This window comes from Eulemur rufifrons, chromosome 17 (genome assembly GCF_041146395.1).
Source record: "Eulemur rufifrons isolate Redbay chromosome 17, OSU_ERuf_1, whole genome shotgun sequence".
Classification (NCBI taxonomy): domain Eukaryota; kingdom Metazoa; phylum Chordata; class Mammalia; order Primates; family Lemuridae; genus Eulemur; species Eulemur rufifrons.
The window spans coordinates 79,939,002-79,946,255 of record NC_090999.1 but is presented as its reverse complement, the minus strand read 5'-3'; positions in this window follow the sequence as shown (position 1 = coordinate 79,946,255).

Sequence of the window (7,254 nt, the reverse complement as noted above, 5' to 3'; positions counted from 1 at the left end):
TCCCATATTTCTCGTAGGCTTTGTTCATTCCTCTTAATTCTCTGTTCATTATTTTTGGCTGACTGATTTAATTCAAAAGAGTTGTCTTCAAGCTCTGAGATTCTTTTTTCTGCCTTGTCTCATATTCTTAAAACTTTCCACTGTGTTTTGTATTTCCTTAAATGAATTTTTCATTTCCAGAAGTTCTATCTGGTTTTTCTTTAATATGTCGATGTCTTAAATGAATTTTTCATTTATTTCCTGAATTTTTTTTCTGGTTTCTTTGAGTTGGTTTTCCATTTTCTATTGGATTTCATTCCCAGGCAGCCCCAGCACCTGAATGAACCACACCTGGTTGCTATGGCACTTGGGGTTGCCCTCTTCCTCACCATAAAATCTGCCCTAATCAAACAGAGTGGTTTTCCAGGGGGCGGGGGGCCTCTCCCAGCTTGCTGCATCTCGGAACCCCACAGTATTCTGCCGTCAGATCTTTCCCCGTGGGCTTCCTCACCACCCAAGTCAAACTCACAGACCTCCCCGCTGTGTCTCCAGCAACCAGCTCAAGTCCAGGGGGCACAGGGTCCGGCCTGCTTATCTAACCTGCTTGGCATGCGACTCCATGAAATGCCTTTGGGCTGGGAGTTCCTGTATCAGGCACCCTGGATCCACTGCGGGCCCCCAAAGGGAAGCGTGCAGGTCCCACTTTCTGTGGAAGCCTCAGCCTATAACATGCTTCTGCTGGGGGGTGGGGCGGTTGCTCACCAAATTCTCAGCCCAAACTGCTTTCCCTGTCGCAGTGGGTGGGGGAGGGGAGGGCTGGGGAAAGAAGCGTCTGGATGGAAGAAAGCTGGCTCTCCAGCCTCTTGTGACACTTCCCTGGAGGGCAGCCCCACATGGTGTGTCAGAGCTCCGGGACCGTGCACGGCACGTTCTCCCCGCTATACCGTGTTTGCCACCGTGTCTGGGCTCATGGGGGTGGAAAAGCCTCCAAGAAACTCTGTAGCCCGCTGGCCACCGAATGCCTGGGGAAGGATGAGAGGGATCCCTCCTTACTCTTGCACTGGGCTCAGAGATTCTCTGGGTTTGATCCTCGCCAATGTCTTTTTTCCTTTATCTTCTACCTTCTCTGCTTCACAATTTTCTTCCGTGAGATCCCCGGCAGGCTCCAGCACCTCTCTCTATGATCCACACCCACTCTGCGCCTCTTCTTCTCTCTCCTTTGTCAGAATTCCTATCTTCCCTCTGGGGTGGTTTGACAAGCGATGTCTCCAGTCGGCCGTCTTGTCCCAAAGGCCTCCCCCACCCCCGCCCCCGCCCCACCACCTTATAGATTTTGAACACTTTTTTTTTTCCTTTATAAAGTTTGGAGAGTGAAAAAGAATTCAAATTCTCTCTATCTACCAGGTAGTAATTAAATCCTGTTTAAATATCTTATATACTGATGCCTTTATTACATAAGTCACCTGCAGGAGATTAACTGATGCCTTTTGGACAACTGAAATGAACTATTGTAAAGGCCAAGTGTAAGTTGCAAGCTACTAAAATATCTTGACAGGATAATAACCAGAATAACCTGTAAACTAATCCACCGTAAGGCGGCATCTGGTTTTCCTCTTGGCAGGGTACTAGATGCCAAAGCTAAGCTCTTTGGCTCATTTTTCTCTAACATTGCTATTTAGATACCAGGGTACTAACTGCCACTATAAAATTGCTATGTAGCTTTTTAAAAAATGCCTTATAGCACACAGATGAATCAAAATGCAAAACTTGCCTGAAAAGGTGGATGGCAGAGTGTCTGTCACATCTCTGTCCTCCAGACACGGTCCTCTCTCCAGAGTTGGTCCCTTCTAACAGTTCCTTAGGTCTCCTTCCAGAGATAGTCTGCGCACATCAAGTCTTACAGACACATATTCTACTCCTTCTTTGTACCCATGGTCATAATGACATATGCATTGATCCACACCTGCCTTCTTTTTAACTTGATCTATTTTAGAGATTTTGCCACCATTATATAGAGCTGCCTCATTCTTTTTAAAGGCTGTTTAGTATTCATTGCATTGTACGGATGGACCAAAATTTATTTACCAGACTCCCACTGGTAGATATTTATATGATTTCCAAACTTTTACTAATACAAATAATGCTGCATTGAATAACTCTGTTCATTCATCATTTTGCATGCATCAGCATATCTGTAGGGTATGTTTCTAGAAATAGAATTGTTGGGCCAAAAGAAAAGCAAGTGCATTTTTTATTTCAACAAATACTGCCAAACTGCAGTGAATGTTATAGCAAGTTATACTCCCACCAGCTATCTATGACCATGTGTGCACTTTTACACCTTAGACCTGGCCTTTGTCATGGGCAGGTGTTTTTTTTCTGAACTTGGCCACAATCCAGAGCCTCTGGGCTCACTTGTGTTGTATTGGTGACTTTCTGTCTGTGATCAGGACTCGTTTTCCAATACTCTTGGCCACCATATTCTTGTACAACTATTTGAGGGCATTGCTTATAGGAAATAGGCTATTTCTATATGTGTTTCCTCATACATTGGGGGATTAGGGGAGGTGCTGATGTTTCAGAACCCTGAATTTGGCAAAGCAGAGAGGCTTTAGAGAGGTTTTCTTGATTTGAAAATCACAGAAGGGCTCTTCCCACCCTCAATTAAATAAACAAACTGAAGTTTTGACCTTTTTAAAGCTAAAGTATTGGCAGCACTTTGTAGCTCTCACTGAGCCACTCTATTAACCGGACCTCATATGCTCATCCCTGTCTGGCTTCTCCTCCCTCTGTCACTTCTTTCCCTCCTCTTGTTCCTCACCTTCATTTTCTCTCCTTATCCAAACAGCTTGTTATTACTCCTGTTGGAACCTCACCACCTCTCTCTTAGTCACTATCATAACTCTACGGGTCCGGGCACAAACCAGAGCAAGCTCCATTTCATTTTTGTTCCTATAGATCTCCCTCTCTGTGCTTACTATTTTGTAATCTGTGCTATAGTTTGTATTCCAAACCGCTAAAGTGTAATAAGGCCCTTTTTGTTTAGTTATATAGAGCACCTAGCTCATAGTGCTCACTTAAATATATGATATTGTGGTTAGTTGAGGGATATATTTTTTCAAGGATTTAGCTTTAACTTAATAAGTGTATTTATAAATACAAAACTTTGATAGCATTTCTGTGGGTTGTTTCCCCAATAAAATATTTACTAATAATAAACGTAGACTTAACTGTTATTACAGTGCATACTTACTTTCCTTGGAATAATAATGTCAAGGAAAACAAAAAATGGCAAGCTACCTAAGATACTGGCGTGGTTGCTGTTTGGTACCATTCCTTCCCACACTTGTCTCTAATCTATGGACTAAGGACTTGTTTTAGGCATATTCATGACATCTAGAACAGTGCTACTTAAAGAGTGGTCCACAGACTAGTGTTTTTCCTGCCTATCAGCAAAAAAGTAGGTACAGAAAATGGAAATAAGTAAGTGCTCAATTAAACCTCTGTAGTAATTTGACAGCATTGAATCTAATATTAAAAATTGGGGTTGTATTTTCTGTATCTTTGTAAAATCTTTTTTTCTGATAACTCATTTTATTTTATTCTACAAAATATCAATCCATCACAGATTAGACTTTTTAAAATGTTCTGGAAAATTCCTTAAATTTCAGTGACTCTCTAGTTTGTAAGGAAGATGAATTGCTATAAAAGTCTTTACTTTGGCTTGTTTTCATAGCATGACAAGTGTGATATCCTCATGTAATACTTGAGGAAATGAGACACAATGACAAAATTTCTTGCCTAAGACTGCTGCATATACCAGGATTAAATTTTCCCTTTCTTATTTCTGTAACCACACTACAAGGCCTTGCCTGCTTTTTGTGTTATGGTATTTTAATTAAAAACTAGGAGAGTGAGCGGAATAAGAGAGAAAATTGTGCGTGAAAAGAACATTGCAATTTTTTTTACCCTTCAAAGAAAAGTATAAATAACATTTCCTCCTTGTTATTTTTGCTTTAATGCCATTTTCTAAAACTAAAGTACTTTGGAAGATATATAGGAGAATTTTAATGCAATGGCTTTGAACTCAGAAAAAAATTCTGTGTGTGCTGAATGTTTGTTAAAGTCTTTAAATGCTTGTGGAGAGTATACAAATAACAAAATCTGGAGAAGTTTGCAAATATCACTATGTCAGCCTCAGGGAAAATATTTGGGTTTTTGTCCAGGCCATGGTAAGACCCAAGAAGCCAAAATAAATATTGGGAATATCTAGTCTCAGTGTGGATGCAACAATCCAAACTGTGTGTGAGCAGAGTGGATGGAGATTAGGAGGTTGGGCATACAAATCTAGATGATTTGGGGAAGGAAGAAGAACTGAGAGAGGTGTTAGAGGATAAAGACAATGAGACCAAGGAACAGAAGACTGAAAAGGGTGGTGGGTAAGGTAGAAAGCCTCCAAGCTTTCTTGGCAGGCTCTGTGGGTGGACCACTTCCATTTTAAAGAGCCAGGGGTCAAGTGCACATTTGGAGTCTAGCATAACAAATTTCTTCGGCTTGGTTATTCAATTGAGTAGCACTTAATGAAAAATTTTGCTTTATCTTCTGTTATTATCTCTAGCTACTCCTCTTCTACAATGGAAAAAATAAACATAGATGAGGGGTGCCTCATGCCTGTAATCCTAGCACTTTGGGAGGCCAAGGTGGGAGGATTGCTTGAGCCCAGGAGTTTGAGAACAACCTGAGCAAGAGTAAGACCCTGTCTCTAGCAAAAATAGAAAAATTAGCCAGGCATGGTCATGCGTGCTTGTAGTCCCACCTTCTTGGCAGGCTGAGGCAGGAAAATCACTTGAGACCAGGAGTTTGAGGTTGCAGTGAGCTATGATGAGGATGCCACTGAACTATAGCCTGGGTGACAGGGCGAGACCCTGTCTCAAAAAATAAATGAGTAGATAAATAAATGTAATTATAAGTTTAACATTCACAGCACAGTGTGAGTTTTTTTATATATTAAATACATATTATAATATAAATCTTGCCCAGGTGAAAAACTTTGGGTGCAATTGTCTTTTTGTAATAATGGTGTCCTGTGTGTAATTTTCTCATAAATGTATGACCTAAAATGATCTAAAGGGATAATTATTCTGGAAGTATTATTAAAATACACTTAGAAATAAGTTTTAAAAAGTGGTACACTTCCAGAATTCTTTTATTGCCCCAAAATTTATGTCTAATTAGGCCTTTTCCAAGTATCCTCTCTTTCTGTATCCTTCAGACATGACTGTCTTACATAGTTTTTGGACCTGGGATCTGTTGCTTAGCTTTGTTGGGATTTTTTGAGGTACATTGATGTATTAGGAACGACTTATCCATTTGTCATACTGACCTCTATTGCTAGAGTATTCCATTAGTAAAGGTTCTATGTCTGTCACTGAGATTACCAAAAAGTTATCCTTTGTTCATTCATTCATCGGTCAACCTGCCATGTACCAAGTATGGTGCAGGAATTTGGAACAGGCTCCCTTTTAGAAGGCACTGATAGACCCTGTAAAATGAAGATAATATCTAAGTTATTGTGAGAATTAAATAACGTATCTAAAACACACGACCCCTGAAACACAGGTCCTCTGAATGAGTGTTTTTCCCCAGGAATGGCAAAGACTGCTTTTGAGAAGATTATACAAATCATTGTAAAGACAGGCTGAGTCTTGCTTAACATCAAAAGCTAATTTGCTGATTTAATGACATAATCCAAGGGGCAAACACATTAAAATATTTTCTTCCACTGGCGTGTCAATAGGAAATGCCAAATTAAGAGATTACCAAAAGAATGAAGAACATTAGAAAACAGTCAAGTGTAACAGAATTATGGAATAAAAGATTTTTTGAAAAGATTTGTAAACATAATACTTCACTTGTTTGCAGATGCTGTCTTCTTCAATGTTGGCTTTTAGTGACTCTTCACCTGGAGAGGAAAAACCATCATGTCAGTAGCTGATCTTAGCTATTCATTATTTCTGTGAACCCTTAGGAGGTTCGAGCTAAACATCAGAAGGACTTAATATTGCAGTAATGCAAATCTAAGAAGACAAAGCTGGTGCTTCCTCTAGGAAACATACATATCCCTCCACTTGCCCCTGCAGTCTGATACATCTTTCAATCAAAGTTTTTTCGTAAGTGGGTAGTAATTTGGACATGATTTTGAATCTGATCAGATTTCCCTAACCAAAAAGTGGGTCTTTTTGTATATGTCCTGTAAATAGAAGTGAATCCAAAATTAGAAAATCAGCTGCAAAGAAAACTAACAGATTTATGACATACTGGCTTTTCTATATTCCAAGAAAAAAATGCCTCCAGTTTTGTAATTCCTTCTTTACCTAGAATAGTAACTAACATTTTAGACAATTTCCTTGCTTAACTGATACTATTGCCTGAAGCTATTTGAAGCTACTGTACTCTATTTTATTTTCCCAGTGCTAGCCAATGGAACTCTCTGTGATAATCAAAATATTCCACACTGGCCGGGCGGAGTGGCTCACGCCTATAATCCTAGCACTCTGGGAGGCCGAGGAGGGAAGATCACTCGAGGTCAGGAGTTCGAGACCAGCCTGAGCAAAAGCAAGACCCCCGTCTCTACTAAAAATAGAAAGAAATGATCTGGACAGCTAAAAATATATATAGAAAAAAAAAATTAGCTGGCATGGTGGCACATGCCTGTAGTCCCAGCTACTCGGGAGACTGAATTTCTGGTTGAAGGGTGTGCTTAACTATTTTTTTTAGTTGATAAAGTCCTCTCTAAAAATGTAGTTCCAGCTTTTCTTCCACCAACACCATGTGAAAGTTTCTGCTTTCCTGCAAGCACTTGGTATTGTAAGACTTAGATTTCTGGCAGTCCTATAGGCATTGAAATATTATCCGATTATTTTATTTTGCATTTTCCTTACATTTAGTGAGGTCGAGAATCTTTTCACATCTTTATTGGCCATTCAGATTTTCCCTTCCATTAATGACTGTTCACTTGGTTTGCTATTTGTTGCTACATTTTTCTATTGGGTTGTTACCTTTTCCTTATTGCATGGTAGGAATTCTTTATATATCTAAATACTAATCTTTTGTCTGACATGTCTCAGGTTCCAGTAATGACCTATTTGATTTTTTTTTAATTTGAAAACATTACTTTTACCAAAGCAATTCATGCACATGGTAAAAAACAAAATAAAAGGGGACAGAAGAGTTTGTGACAAAACACGAGTCTCCCGCCCCACTTTCTTCCCATGC